Genomic DNA, 15135 nt, shown 5'->3' on the forward strand with positions numbered 1-15135 from the left:
TTCTTAGCAGCGCACCAGTCCTTTTCCATAACCAATAAAACTGATGTAGATGAACAGTGATCTTAAATGCGCAGTTTGGGCTAGTTCTGCCAGTGAAATAACAGAAATAACTGGGAGAGAGGTACTTCATTTCTAAATTGTGCAACCTCAAAGGAGTTGAGGAAACACTAAGAAATACATAAGAATGTAAATACCGTTTTATACGTTAAATGGATTACACTTTTTTTCAGCTTTAATATTTTTTTCACTCCGTACCCCCTCAAGGGCTGTTTTGTTTTTTTTCTTTTTCCCTGCATGTTTGAGTGTTCATAAAACACCCAGACAAACCCCAGAAAGTGTAAAGACTAGAGTCTCTAGCCTTGCTTTCAAACCACAGTGTGCCTTTATAATCAGTTTTGTACCATGAAGCCCAATCCTAGTGCTTAGAATTGAGGGTAGAGACAAATATAACAGAATTTGTTGAATTCACTTCAGCCATAACCTTAATATTCAATATTTCTTTGAAATGAGGGGGATCTCAGAATCAACACATGAATTCACTGTCATAAGCTTTGTATGATAAGTATTGTTGGCATCTAGTCTTTGTTATTAAACAATTGCTTCCAATCAACAAAAGGCTTTGCAACTTGTGTGTGTTGTGTGTAAAAACTTTGTATTGTGACCTTCCGTATCATGACCATTTCTTTTGAATAATTAAATTTTTTTTGGCATTAAAATTCTATGAACTGTTCTTTATTTTCCATAGGAGATGTTGCATTTAATGCAAAAGTCGGAAGTCTGCTTCTGGCTGTCTGCACTGATGTGCTAGGCTGCTAGCTCTAGTTGGGAACCTGGGTTTAGCTCTGTGTTTTAAAGATAAAGGAAAAACCCCAAAGTGAAGTGATGTTATGTATTCAAGTGCTAGCTTCTTATCTTTCAAAATAAGAACTTTCCTAGTGAGTTTTAACAGAACTGTGTCCCTTTCTTCTTTTAGATGAAATGAAATAATTAAAAAAATGACTTGTGGTTTACCTGTTCTGAGATGGGATTGTTAGTAAAATAAGGCAGGTGATTCTTCTTAAAGCTCTTACATGGATCTGCAGGAGCATGGAACATGGATTTTGTTTTCATGACAGCTTATTGTAGTTCTAATGATTTATTCTTGTAACCAGTAGATTTACATCATACTAACAAACTTCCTGGGCATGTAGACTTCCCATCTTCAAGAATGTGACCTGAAGTTCATTCTGTAATTGCTTCTAATAAGTGACTCTTTCCCCTTTTCCCTTTCCACACCAGTAAATGCTGGGATTATAGAGAACAATATAGGAACAACTGAAGAATTCTACTAGCAAATACATGGCTTCAAATGCTGAAAGCAGGAGGCAGTACATGACCTACTATGGATTGTTTATATCAAGGATTTTAAGGAACTTTGGGTATTTCTAGAGATCAGGAATTAATCAAGCTCTTGTGCTTTATTTGGCCTTGCTGGGTGTGTGAGTCCTTACTGTGCTTGCACATTTGAATGTGTTTACCAGAGAGAATCCAGAGACTGTGTGTTTTACTGGCTGTCATGATGGAGCTGACAGCTAATGTAGGCTGTGGCAACAGAGGAGGAATTGTAGTGAGCTGATAGGAAGAAGCAAGCAGTGATACTGAAGTCCTATATACTTGTAGGATACAGCCAGGTCTTGGGAACTCCTGTGTCTGGAGAAGCTGCTCTGCTGGCATTACATGAAGAGTTTATTGCAGTCCTCCATTGCTAGGACACATAGGTGATGGAGGGGAAATTAGCAACCCACTCCAGGGCTGGACTGGCATTTGAAAGGGTTTAAGCATTAACTCATTCTAGTGTGTTTAGTAAATGAACTATTACATCTTAGTGTTGTTGCTTCCTTCTTTTCCCTCATTTACATGAATATCTGTTCTGTCTTTATCTAACCTCTAGTGACTTAAAATCTAGTTTTATAACTTTGTGCAAGTGTCCTCTCTGCTAGGCAAGACCTGGATAAAAGATTTCCGGGCAGTATGGATACGCAAGCCATATGAATTTAACACTTGGTGAGGTGGAGAAGAGAGGATGAAAAGTGGTCAACCTGCAGATAGAGGTATAAAGAATAATTGCTCAAAGTAACAGGGAGATGTCTAAGGGATCATTATTACTACTTAGCCCAGCAAAGCTATTGGTAAGTATTGCTTGCTAGTATGGTGCTTAACACAGTGAGGTATTAATCTATAGTGCTTGTGGACATGCTGTTAAACAGGCACTTTTATTATGTGCTATTGCTTTTTACCTCTTATAAGAATGTTATGTATAAATCTACTGGTACAATTTATAAAACTTATAAAAGTTTGAATAAAACTTTTCCCTCCATACTTCCATACGGATGTATTGCAGAACCAATATGTCAAAAAATGTTGCAAAGCAACTAATGTAATAAGTATTTGAAAAGTGTGCAAGGATGGAAACTGTAATAGGAGGTACATAGAAATGCCAGTCACTGCATTCACACTGGCCTTGCAATTTGAAAATCTCGTAAGTCATGATTAAGGTTTATTATATGGATGAAAAAGGGAAAAGGAGGAACATAGCTTGCTGATTTTCATTGAAAACATAGCTAACCTGCAAGGAAATAGTGAGTTAACTGATGATTTTGAATCGGTCTTGCTCAGAGGCAAATCTGAATAAAGCTGTGCATGAAAAGCTGGTGGTTTTGTTTGTGTTTTTTTTTATATTGGTCAAGTTTCTTATCATAGCTAAAGGTGCTTAACCATTCTGCAGCAGTACAGGGGAGAGGTCCCAGGCAAAAGCCTGGCAAAACACTACTTGATTGTACTTATTTTCTGCTGGCATTACAAGCTGAATTAGTTTGGTACAGTCTGGAAAGTACCAAAGTCAGTAGGAGAACAGGTCAAAGAGCAGTACCTCCCCTTATGACAATTGCTTAGGGTGCAACTTTGCATGTGTTTGCAAAGTAATTATCATGGGCTGCCCTTTTTTTTTTCCATATAGTATGTTATTGCAACCAAGTGATCACATGGTCACAACTTTTTACATGGGCTATAATGTATTATGTGCATATATGCACATATGTACATATTGAATGCCTGCCTATTTGGTGTTAAATAGGTCTAGGGCACAGCAATATACTAAGTATGTTTCTCTAAAATAAGGTATTAAGTGAAAATTGTAAGAACAGAAACATTGGATATCACATATGCTCAGTTACTTTGGCTGTAGTAGTTGCCTGAAAATGTAGAAGTGGGAGAGGAGCTAATCAGACTGACCCCAGGGGTATCCTATACTGTATGATGTCATGCTTGGCATATAAAACTGGGGAAGAAGGAGGAAGGGGGGAACATTTGGAGCTATGGTGTCTGTCTTCCCAAGTAACTGTTAGCATGGTGGAGCCCTGCTTTCCTGGAGGTGGCTGTGCTCCTGCCTGCAGTGGGAAGTGGTGAATGAATTCCTTGTGTTGCTTTGCTTGTGCACAGCTTTTGCTTTACCCATTAAACTGTCTTTATCTCAACCCTCCACTTCTCACTTTTACTCGTCTGATTCACTCCCCATCCAGTGACTGGCTGGATGCTTGGTTGGCAGCTGGGGTTAAACAATGACAATGACCCATGATAAATGGTGACTCTGTGGGCTCGTTAATCCTTGACACTACTAGCTTTCCTCAGATTGCCTGAAGAGGGAAGAGAAGCTAGGGCAGGAGCTAGTCAAACTACTGTAGAGCAAGCCATTTGCAGTCCTGAATCAGTTCCTGAATCTGGCTGATGCAAGAGAACTGCTATTTTTTTCTTCAGAGCAGTCTGTCTCATTACAGAAAACTCATATTTTGAGGGACTGATTCTGTAAGGTGCTGAGTTTCTGAGTAACTGCTTAGTGAATGTGCCTAACTCCCACCCAAAGCCAGTGGGAATTCAGGGTATTCATTTCATTCCAAATACCCTTTTTTTATTCTTAAAGATGGCTTGATAAAAAGAGCTTGTAAAACAGTGATTTCTTTTCTTTCTGTTCTGTGGATATAAGTGATAAGATATGCATGAAAAGGAAATGGATAACCATTTTCTGTTTTAAAAGTGGCTAGAAACAAACATCAATGTCAAAGGCAAGGACATATAAATCTTATTCGATTCAAATCTGGGTTTATGCCAAGTGTGTGTGGTTTTGCTAGTTTGAGAAATAAATGGTCTTCACTGATAATATATTCTTTCCTGTGTGGGTTCACAGAAAACTGATAAACTAAAGGTACAAAGTTTTATATTTACAGAGTCTTGCTTTTTGCTGTAGCTGCCTGTTTTTCTGGATTTAAGAGTACTAGCAGCTTATAAAGAGGGATTGGTTTTCATTGCCGTGGATTTACACAGATCCATCAAGAGCATAAACAAGGCCTCGTATCCATAGCAAAAGAGTCTGAAATGCTACATAAAGTTTCTAGTTGCAGTGGGCTAAAATACGGTTACATTATTTATTATGTTAAAATAGAGGCTTTTAATAAGTTACGCTCTCAAATAAAGACCAGAAGTCGATAGAGTAGTGCTTCTGATAGTTTGATGAAAAGCTCTGTGTTTTATGCTGCCATGCATTTAGTTCTTAATGCATCAAAGATGTTTGTGCTGGAAATGCGCAATTGTCAATGAGAAGCTGAAGCAGTGGGCAGATGGGGAAGTGGAATATGCACAAGAGCTGCATGTTCCCGACTCAGCAGTGCAGTAGCAAATAGTGCATGACAAGCTGTCTTTTAAGACTTCAGGCTTAATCCGTTCAGATCTCAGTCATTTGCTCCCCTTGGAGTATGGCTCCAGGACTTTGCAGGCTCAAGAAAACAGAACTGGAGCAGAGACAAACTGAGGTTTGGGGACTTTTGTCCCCTGAAAAAAATCTGCTTGATCTTTTCTGTTGTGGTTTTATTTGTTTGGTTGTTTGATTTTGGTTTTGGTTTGTTTTTTTGGTGGTTGCTTTGGTTTTGGTTTTTGTTTTTCAGGAAAATAACAAATCCATGCGGCAGAAGCCTAGTTGAGTTCCTTTAAGGCATAGAATCATAGAATAGTTAGGGTTAGAAAGGACCTTAAGATCATCTAGTTCCAACCCCCCTGCCATGGGCAGGGAAAGGTCCTTGCATGTTTCAGTTTCTCTCCTTAAGGAAGGCTTGTGTGCCAATTGATTTCAGCTCTTTTCTCATTAACAGACTACCCTTCAGTGAGTTTTAATCATAGTAATAAATGTATAGGCTAAAGGAGTCGCCATGGCTTCTAGATGACAGTGAAGGTTCTTTCCCATGTGTCTAGGTGAACATTTCTTCTGCTTCTGTATTGAAGGCAGGGAGATAAGAGCTAAATCACTGTGGTTGCTGCCTCACCCTTAGGGTCCAGCTGTTGATAAAATTACAGCCTGATATATGCAGGAGAACTCATGCTTGTGCTGGCATGAGAGAGGGAGCTGGGAGGGGCACAATAAGGCTCGTTATTTAGGGCTGTGCCAGTTTTGATTGCTCAGAGATAGCAATGTGACTTAAATAGTGGCCATATCCAACTGTAGAAGATGGAGTAAGAAACACACAGATCAGGAGGCAAACTCAGTAACTAGAGGCTGTCCCTGCTGTATGTTGAAAGGCCTGAGCTGGCAAAGTGTACTGAAGAAAATACTATTTAGAAGAGAAAGCTTTGGTTGTAGGTCTAAGTCTCTCTCAATATCAGCATTCATTTAACAGCTGTATTTTTGCCATCTTCATAGGGTTAAGCCAGTGAATTCTTTGACAGATATGTGAGTCTATAGGTCAGTGGGGAGGGAGTAGCATTTACTCTTTCTCGGCCAAAGTAATATGCTAAAAAATGAGAGAGCTTTTTTTAGTGTGAGCTATATGTACTGATGTTGAATCAGACTGCAAATGAAGCATGGGAAATGCACCCTGTGCAGCTAGGGACCTGGCACGTTTGGATATGCCAAGTAATGTGTTTGCCTTTCTCTCCCCAAATGATACATGTCCTGAGAATATCTCCAGTTGAGAGAGAATAGATGCTGAGGAGTGCTAACAAAAAGGATTGCAGTCATCTATGAACAGTTACACAAATGGATAAGGTATGTGTGTACTAAAGATGTCAAGTTAAGCTGCTAGATAAATGTTGAGAAACAATTAGCCATACCTGGAAAATCAAAACAAGCAGTTGTAGAGAATACTTAGCTTGTGCTCTTGCTCCTTAGTATTTTGATTTTCAGTTGTTTTAAATCTCCTATTGAAATTCCAGTTTATTTCTGCATCTAAATGCTCCAAGACCCCTGTGTGAGGCATTTCTAGTGTAGACATTTCTTTCCTACCCATGCTGAGGTAACTTTAGATGTGTTTTACTCTTCTTCTCCCCCTGCCGGCGATGTTGCATGACCAGTTGGGTACTGTAACATGATTTCAGGTACAGGCTTCTTTGAAAAAGCAGGTTAAAAAGATATTTTAATTGATTGATTAAAAAAAAAACCACAATTTAAACCCTTTAAGGTTTGACCGTAAATACTCTCTCCATTTCCAGTATGGAACAAAGCCTTGGGAACAAGCAATGGAACTCTTATGGGGGAAAGCAGAACCAGTTCATTTTCCCGCTGCCGGTTAGCCACTGTGTGCAAAGCAAATGCATAAATAGCCATATGCACAAATGCACAAACCCCCCAGATAGAAGAAACTAAGTGAATTCTTTTACTTTATGTATTTGAGTGGCAAAATATGCATTTTTCAGTTTACTTTTTTTTGCTGTCTTTGCTCAGTTGCGATGCAAATCCGTCCAAGCTGGGAAGTCAGCAGTGACATTGAGATGGATGTTAAGCTCTATTAACAAAGTTGTATTAAATAGAAGAAGTTCCCAAAAATGGGCAAAGTCCTTTCCTATTGAGAAACTACTGAGTTCTGGAGGGACTAGAAACTATGTTACTTCTCTCCCCACTTAAAAGCACTTCATGCTTTGCCTAGGAAGGTTGGACCAGATGATTCTGAGGTCCCTTCTAACCTGGGGTTCTGTGATTCAAACCCATGTCAGAATAGTTACCTGGGAGCATGCTCTGCTCACTTAATTTCCCTTTTGCTCATCTCTCTCTCTGCACAGGGCAGTATAGTCTCTCCATCACTTGGGTTGTGTCACTGACTTGGAACGTACTTTCCTTCCCAATCCTTGAGTCATTTTTGTTCTTTAAATCTTTCCTGAGTATCCGTTATTTTCTTCATGTGCTTCAGTGGCTCTGCTGGGAAGAGTGTTTTCTGCTGCAGGAAAATAAAGCACTTGTTCTTTTGAATCTGTGGTAAGAGCTGAGTAACAATCATGTATTGTCTTTTTTATTCTGTGAATGTGCAACATAATGTACTCCACATTTTCAAACATAACAGAATAAATAGTTTCCTTATGTAGAATGGATGAGAATTAAACATCAAATGTGTAACTTGCTGACGGTCAGTATTTGCACATCTAACAGTATTTTTCATTACTAATAATCTGGCGTAATGCATCTAATTGGTTATGTCAGCTAAGAAGCAGGCAGTGGGTTGGAGTGTTCCTCTGTTTTGCTTATTTACAATGAATCACAATAGTCTCCTCTTGCTTAATTTCTGTGTTTTGAGAAAAGGATGTAACTCACTGCTTCCAGCCCAGGTCCTTTCCTGATGCCTCACTCTCTGGTTTTCCTCTGGGATTATCCCTGCTTCCATGTATGCCTCCAAGGGCTGCTTTGTCTAGTCCTTTCACTCAGCCTGGGTGCTTTTTCTCTCTTGAGGTTGCATCCACTGTACAGCTCAAGGCATCCATGTACAATTGTCCTTTATTTAAATCTCTCTGCATGCATAATTTAGGCTGTATAGCAGCCTTTCTGGGGCCTTTGTTTCTGCTGAGTGTTTCTGATCCGTGAAAGGGATGTGTAATTCGCTCCAGGAAAAGGGTGACTGCTCTCATGTGCCAGCTTCAGTGACAAAATGGCTAACTTTACAGAAAGGTTTAACTGTGATCATGCCACCAATTATCCCCAGACCAGTCGCTAGAGGTCAACATCATCACCTGCTATAATAGAGCACTAACTGCCACATCATTAAAGGACAGCCTCTTCTTTAGGGGTTCATCTCTCTAAACACTTCTAAAGCTCATGATGAGGTGTTACTGATCCTGCCACTGTCCAAGGTTAGAAGGACAGAAGATGTAAAACAGGAGTTAGTAGTTTCTTACAGTGTGGGCTTTTTAAAGGTATCAGGAGCAAGAAAGAAATGAATCTGAAGGTCTTTACCTTTCTGTGCCTGAGGTTACTTTTGGTGAGTGCCTCAGGAAACAGTAGCAAAGCAATCAGAGAAGCGCTATAGAGGAAACTTTTCTGGAACTATTGCTGTGTGTCAGCTGTAGGTCTTGCTGCTAATGTGTGCATAGCCAGGGGCTCCTGTCAGTACAACACGCACTTCATCAGCATCGTAACTCTTGAGGATCCCTAGGATTTTCCAGACACACAAGTATTACATTTACATTCCTACTTCGAAATGCTTTTTACTGTTTCTAGCTTGGATAAGCATACAGTCTATTTGAAGTCTCTGACAAACTGTTCCAGAACAGGATGGAAGTTAAGAAAACTGAAACCAGGGAGGAAGAGCTTAATGCTGCATCATCTCACAAGCAGCTGAAGGAAAGAAGCCTGGCCTACAGATCAGCATCCCTGAAGATTTCCTCATAGTTGCGGTATTTAAAAGTGACCTCCCTCTTACTGATTTTCTGATGTTTAACTTAATCTTGCAGGCTTTCTCTTGGCTGGAACGCTTGTAGGATCCTCTAAGTAGCCAGTTGCCTGTTTTCATAGAACTTGAAGGAACTTGGTTTATCCAATCTTTTATTTATCTTCTGTTAAATTTGTTTGAAATCAACCAGCACATTCAATATTTATTAGGGGGATGACACATATCACCTCAGTACTTTAATGTTTATTCTTTACCTAGTTTCCTGTGAGAATATGATGTAAAACCTCTTCATCCTAAGACATCTGCAGAAAGAGTATTTGTTACTATGGATGCAGTATCCTAAGTAATCTACTCTATATTTAATAAACTTTGAAAGAGGTGAAGAAAGCAACACTTCTAGGGACAGCATGGATCAGAGTTTTGAGCATGCATCTATATATACCAGATCTCCTTTCAGCTCATAACTTCAGGTGGTAAAGCTAAGAGTAACATTGAAGATGAGTGGGAGAGGAAGGGATAGATTTATCCAAAGGCACAGAATAAGACTGCCTGGGTGATCCTAGGTTTAATTATCCAGTTATCATGGCTTTAACTAGTTGGGATTTTCATTGATGCTGTTGCTCTATTGGAAAGTTGCTCCTAATTTCCTGTAATTCTGGTTTTTACAAACTTTATTTTTCCCCTGTAGAAGCTGTCTTCTCACTTACTGTCAAGAGACTTGGTAGGAGAGGGAATGCAGACTGTCCTCCGTTCTGGCTGGGCTCCTCTGCATTGCTGTCTCCATTTTGGCTAATGCAGGTTGACTGCTTCTGAGCTATAAGTGAGGCCCACAGGCTGTGCCAGGCAGCTCTCCCAGCTCATCTGGACTAGCACAGGATCTCTGCACAGTGATGCCTTGTGTGGGGGAGTCATCCTCTGCTGCAGGGACTAAAGGCCACACCACTGAGATGCTGTGGAGATAACAGCAAAATATAGGCACAGGGCAAAAAAGTTGCATAGTTGCGTTCATTTTCTGTGCAGGGCTGGTGTATTGTCTCTGGTAGACTGACACCACTGTGTTTTTTGCAGTGTAAATCTGGAGGACTATCAGTGCTGCTGTCAGGGCTAAGCTGAAATTCCATGAATAGCATGAGCTGGCACAGACTGATGGTACTGCTAGGGAGATGGCTCTGTTGCCCTCTCCACCCCTCTTCCCTGCCTGTGTATGCAGCTATTTCTGCAGCTCTGCAGTGGGTGAGCTAAACAGTGCTGGGGCGGAGGCCCAAGCACTACTATGCTCTCTACTCATAGTGCAAAAACATGGTGTAGTTTTATGGCACAGCTCTGGGCTGCACAGCACCCTGCCCAATAATGCCCTGGGCAGCACAGACCAGTGATTGTTTCTAGCTGGCAGTTTGGATGTAGCCTTGCTGGTGGCAATAAGGGAGTTCAGCTGTATGGACAGAGGCTGTTCTTTGCGATAAGTAGATATGAAAAGTAGCTATAGTATCATGCCAGTGTTCTTGATAAGATGGCTGTGTCTAGTCGCAAAGCCTTGGACTCATATAAGTGGGGTTTTCACATTCCTGCCTCTCTCTCTGTTCCATCGAAAAGTAAATGAGCAACAGAAATAGGATAGCACTTGAAAATCTGTTTCATGAAATGCTATGCCTAGTTTTTGTGTTCTATCCAAACATCTTTGTATATGATGGAAAGAACACCTGAAATTGGAAGTATGCAAACACTGAACAGCAGCCACAATGTCACCTGGGTTTGATACCTGGTGTTTTACTATAGGTTTCAGTCTTTACTCCCCAGTGGTCAGTGGCAGGACCTGAGCTGTGCTTGATAAAGCTGAGAAGCAAACACTTCCAGGGTTCAAACCATACTAGATTTTGCATCTCTAACTTATTTAAAAGTGGAATTTCCTCCAGAAAGTTGGAGCAGAGGTTCCCTGTAGAAAGAGAGACAGAAAGCTCTGCTGGGACGATTGCTTTCATTATATCCAGATGCCAAACTTTTGCGTATGCTGTGTGCTTTCCTTTGAAAATGTCCTGTTTAACCACTGCTTCAGAGTAGGTTCTATTGAGCAAAACTGATTTCTTAATGAACCTGAGTGGGCAGGTTTCCTAATGCTTTTGAACCCCAAATTGTACTGCTCTCTCTTAGAACTGCCGAGTTCACCTGTTCCTAGCCTTTTACTTAGTCATTCCTTTACTATTGCTAGATGGAAGCATGAACATAGAGCTCTTAACCTCTCCATTAGCACAGCATTCAATCTAAAAGTGAATTTGGTTTCATAAGATAAAATCACAGAGAGATTACATTTGTATGCTGAAATAATTTTGTCCTGCTTTGTTTCACAGTTTACTCTTGACATATAGGCTTCCTGTTAGCCTAGCAAAGGTCTTCCAACATGTCTGATTTCTTCATTCTTCTTGTCACAAACTAAAATAAGCTAGTGGTGCAGAGACTGTCAGCATTACCTATGTTCTCTCTTAATATGTGTATTTTACACAGCATTCTCCGGGAAACAATCCTATTCCTGGAAATTCATCACATTCCATGCAGTTATGTGGCCTTACTGGTGGTGTTCTTCAGCTACTTCAAGTGATTCAGTGGAACTTCCTTTTGTGTTTGGGATTCCTGGGAGGTTTGTCATATACAGTGCTCTCAATACGGCAGAAGAAACCCAGCATAGAAAAATGCACAGTTTGGTCCCTTAAATTATTAGCCAGTCTAAAGGGGAAGCTGTTTACTGCAGAGCCTGAGTCCTAAAGGTCTCAAGTGTAAGTATATAATCTTTAGCCCCTTACGGAACATTGTACCATATATAGTCCAACCAACAGCTAGATCAAAACAGCATGCGTGAATGTGTCATCCCCTTAGGTTTGTGTTATAGTAAACAATCGTATCTCGCACCTCGGCTGCATGCAGACTTGTTTTAATATGTAAGCATATGTGTGTGTACATCCAAATACACACAGCCTTAATTCTAAATACTTTAGTGTGATAGTTGCTCATAGAGATAGAAGTTCTGGCAATGCAGCATGGACTGCTTGGACAGCTCTGTGGATCGTATCCCGTAGAAACACCTACAGCTGTGAAAAGGGAAGAACGAAGCCATCAGACTGTGATCTTTTAACAGTGTGAATGGTTCATGGCTACAGAGTTTGGAGGATACAAAAGCACTTCTAGAAGTAATGACAAAGAGACTTTTAAATGTGGAGTCACTGCCCTAGCTGAAGTGGGTGTAGTCTAAGTGTAGAGTCAACTAATAGCAACCCAGGAAGAGGGACACTAAAAATGAGAGTGTTGGGTGTACACAGGGTGTATGATGACTGGATAGTTGGACTGACAATTAACGTAGGCCACACGTCACTGTTATTTACTCCCTCTCACCACAAAGACTGTCCTGAATAGTCTTCCTGAATGCTGTTCTCTCTCCTGTGAGGTTACTTGCTTCAGAGGCTGTGCCCACCATGGCCTTCATACCAAAGGAGTCCTGGGGCACACTCACTACCTGGTGAAGTACGTTGTCTTTAGGGTTGTTTCCCTGCTGAACTAGTGTGAAGTAGCCAGAATTGAGACTGTAAGCTTTCCCTAAGTGTTTTGGTACGGGGGTTTGGTTTGGTTTGGTTGGTTTTGGGGTCGTTTTTTTCTTCCCAGTAGTTGGATTCAAACTGATTCCTAGTGAAGTGCAAGGCTCGAACATATGACTGAAAAACGATAATGGGGAAAAAACCCAGACCTTTTAACTATATGCAATGAAATATGGGCAAGCCTGAACACAGCAGGTGTGACTGCAGCGGGGTCAGATGCGTTCCAGGTAAGCGACTGTCGGCTGATGAATAAGCACAAAGCACAGTGCAGTATGTATGCCAACTTCCACTCTTGGAAGTAGCATTGGCCTGGACCCGTATCATGTATAAGCAGCAAAACATTTATCCTCTGCGTGGGCCAAGTCTAATGATGCAGGAAGATGGGAGCTGTCTTCTGCCATTATACCAGTGACGTAAAGAATCACAGTGGTACTAAAGTAGAATGATGATGTGGAGATTTATACTCCATTGTACCTCTGCCGATGGCAACAGTGTGGCCTATGAACTGCTCTTCCACTCTGGCCATGAAAACTTACACCAGAACATACTTTTACTGCCTAATAGCTCAGTGATGCTTAAATATGATCCAAAACCATGATTATTTTTATCTGATTGGACTCTTCTCTGTTAGGAATACCATAGCTCTTAAAGCTACTGAGCTCATACAGAAGCCACCAAACAACGCTTCGTGTTTTGCTCCTTATCAGCTCTGTCTGTATCTGATAATCCCCTGTGCAGGTAAAATTACTGACAGCTCATATAGCTCATTCCCACTCCCCTGAGATTTCCTCTCTCCTGCCAGGCACCATGTTTCAGAGAATCATTTGGACACATGGGGTTGTGTTCTCAGTGTTGATCTGTTCCAGCAATTAACACAAAACATTGTTTATTTGGAGTTTAGGCAGCCAAGACTGCTGCTGTATTCTAGTGCTTTCCAATTCTGAGAATGCATTCTAATCCTGACTCTTTCCCAGCTAACAAGCATACCATATGTCTGATTACTCAGGTTCCCATGTAAAATAGGAAATTAAGAATTCCAGATGATTAACAAACATTTCTCTGTTTATTTTGAGATGACTCTTTTAAAATACCATAAAAAAGAAAATTACAGACCTGTTCCTCAAACATTTACTTTATCACTTTATCATTTAGCTGTATAAAAGGATATTTTCATTAAGAATGTGCTGTTTGTGTTTTTAAATTATGATCTATTGACAAAGGTTTGCCAGCAGTAAAACATCTGCAAATAACAGTTTAAAGACAGTGGACAAAAAAAGGGGTAATTCAGTGGTGGAATCTGGGGGGAGGTGGGGATTGAGTGACCAGGGAAAAAACATGCCAAGTTGTGGTCTAATGATAGTGAAAAACTTGAATTTTTACTTGAAACATCAAAGCCCAAAGTATGATGCAAAGCGGACCACAACCAACAGCCTCTGATCTCTTAGCAGGATGTCAGCCAGGAGGAGCAGGCCATGTAACTTGTGATTCAGTTCAATACAGCATCACAGCCAGGACAACGATCAGGATAGGTTACCCCTGTGGCAAGCAGAGACATCCCTAAAGGTAGAGCTGCTTTCTACTAATTTATAGTTTCTGTGCGTATATTTGGTTGTGAGCGGACTCGCCTGTGCAAGGGGCTGGAGGCTGTTGAGAAAACCAAGTGTGAGAGAACCAACCATTTGACTTAAGGCGTATCTCTGTGAGTGCCTGAATGAGGGAAAGGAGATGTGGTGCCCATGCAGAAAAAAAGCCAGTCTGCATGTCAGAGCAGCTACAGCACTCTAGTTGGGAACATCAGAGGGGGCAGAGAGTGGGGAAAGGCTGGGAGGCAGGAGCTCTGAGGTCAGCAAGCCTGCTGATTGACCCTTCTCTAATATCCTTCCCCAGAAGGGTTTGTCCTTGCTACCGCTTGTGTATTCAATCACACCCATGAAGATGCATTGGTAGTAAAGAAGCCTCCCTTAGTTTAAAAGTAGTATTCAGTAACTATAAAGTGTTTGTTCTGAGCTCTGGCTGCTGGGCTGCATCCCTCCTGCCTCATGTGAGCTACCCCCACTCATTGCATCACATCTAAAATTAGCTAAGATGCTGTATCCTGAGAAGCACACTGCTCAGTGGCTCCAAGCTGCAACAGACAGAGCAAGTGTAGCTGTGTAGCTCCCTGGGTGGAAAGATGGTTTCTTTCCACCTGATGATGATCAGAAGTGTAACAGAACGAGGTAAGGCATCATTCAAATCCAGGAGCTCTGGTTCGGCCAAAGGCAGAAAACAGGAGCTAGTCCTATTTCTTATAGTAGGTCTCTGTCTTGCTGTTTTCTCAGCAACATGAGGTACCTGGGGACACCTGTCAATAGTTGCGCTACGGAGAACTAGTTGGGCCAAATTCCCCCCTGATGCAATTGCCCTGCTTTTCTTGTAACTGTACCAATGATGAATGTGCCTCCTCTTTACTTAGGAACAAGAAAAGAGTGCATGAGATTAAACATCCTTTCAGTGTTTTCCTTCTGATTAATGCAACTTTTAGTACACAGAAAATGCTGTAGGCTTAAGAAAAGTTCTGAAGCTTTGCTTCTCCTGCCCAGTCTCAGCCATTAGCACCCCTGCAATGTATTTTAGAAGTCTGTATTTCCAGTGTGTTAATACTACTTAAACATCTGGTGCACTTAAAATTCATATTTCAAATCCACTAATCTGGGGGGAGAGGGGTTAAGATGTGAAGCTAGACAAAAGCGAACTAAGGGAGAAGATAAACTCTGACAGACGCTGCAAGCAGCCAGGAAGAACAAGAGCTGTCAGAGTCTGCATGCTGGATTTGAGCCGAACCAAATCACAGAAGCAGTTTTTCAGTACTTGGTCTGAAAGCAATTTAGCTTTTCTGT

The 15135-nt window shown here is 41.1% G+C and overlaps 1 protein-coding gene across 1 annotated transcript in view; it reads left to right on the forward strand.

The window, feature by feature from the left end:
* Positions 1–1512: 1512 nt before the first annotated feature.
* LRRC8C (leucine rich repeat containing 8 VRAC subunit C) overlaps positions 1513–15135 on the forward strand; it is a 34155-nt gene continuing 20532 nt past the window's right edge. Inside the window, exon 1 of the mRNA XM_061462343.1 lies at positions 1513–2090. The gene's annotated coding sequence lies outside the window, so the exon portion shown is untranslated. The remainder of the gene's footprint in view (positions 2091–15135) is intronic.

The sequence above is a fragment of the Pezoporus flaviventris genome, unplaced genomic scaffold (assembly GCF_033815535.1).
Source record: "Pezoporus flaviventris isolate CSIRO_AGI_PZ_B2104156 unplaced genomic scaffold, CSIRO_AGI_Pfla_v1 ptg000001l, whole genome shotgun sequence".
NCBI lineage: Eukaryota > Metazoa > Chordata > Aves > Psittaciformes > Psittacidae > Pezoporus > Pezoporus flaviventris.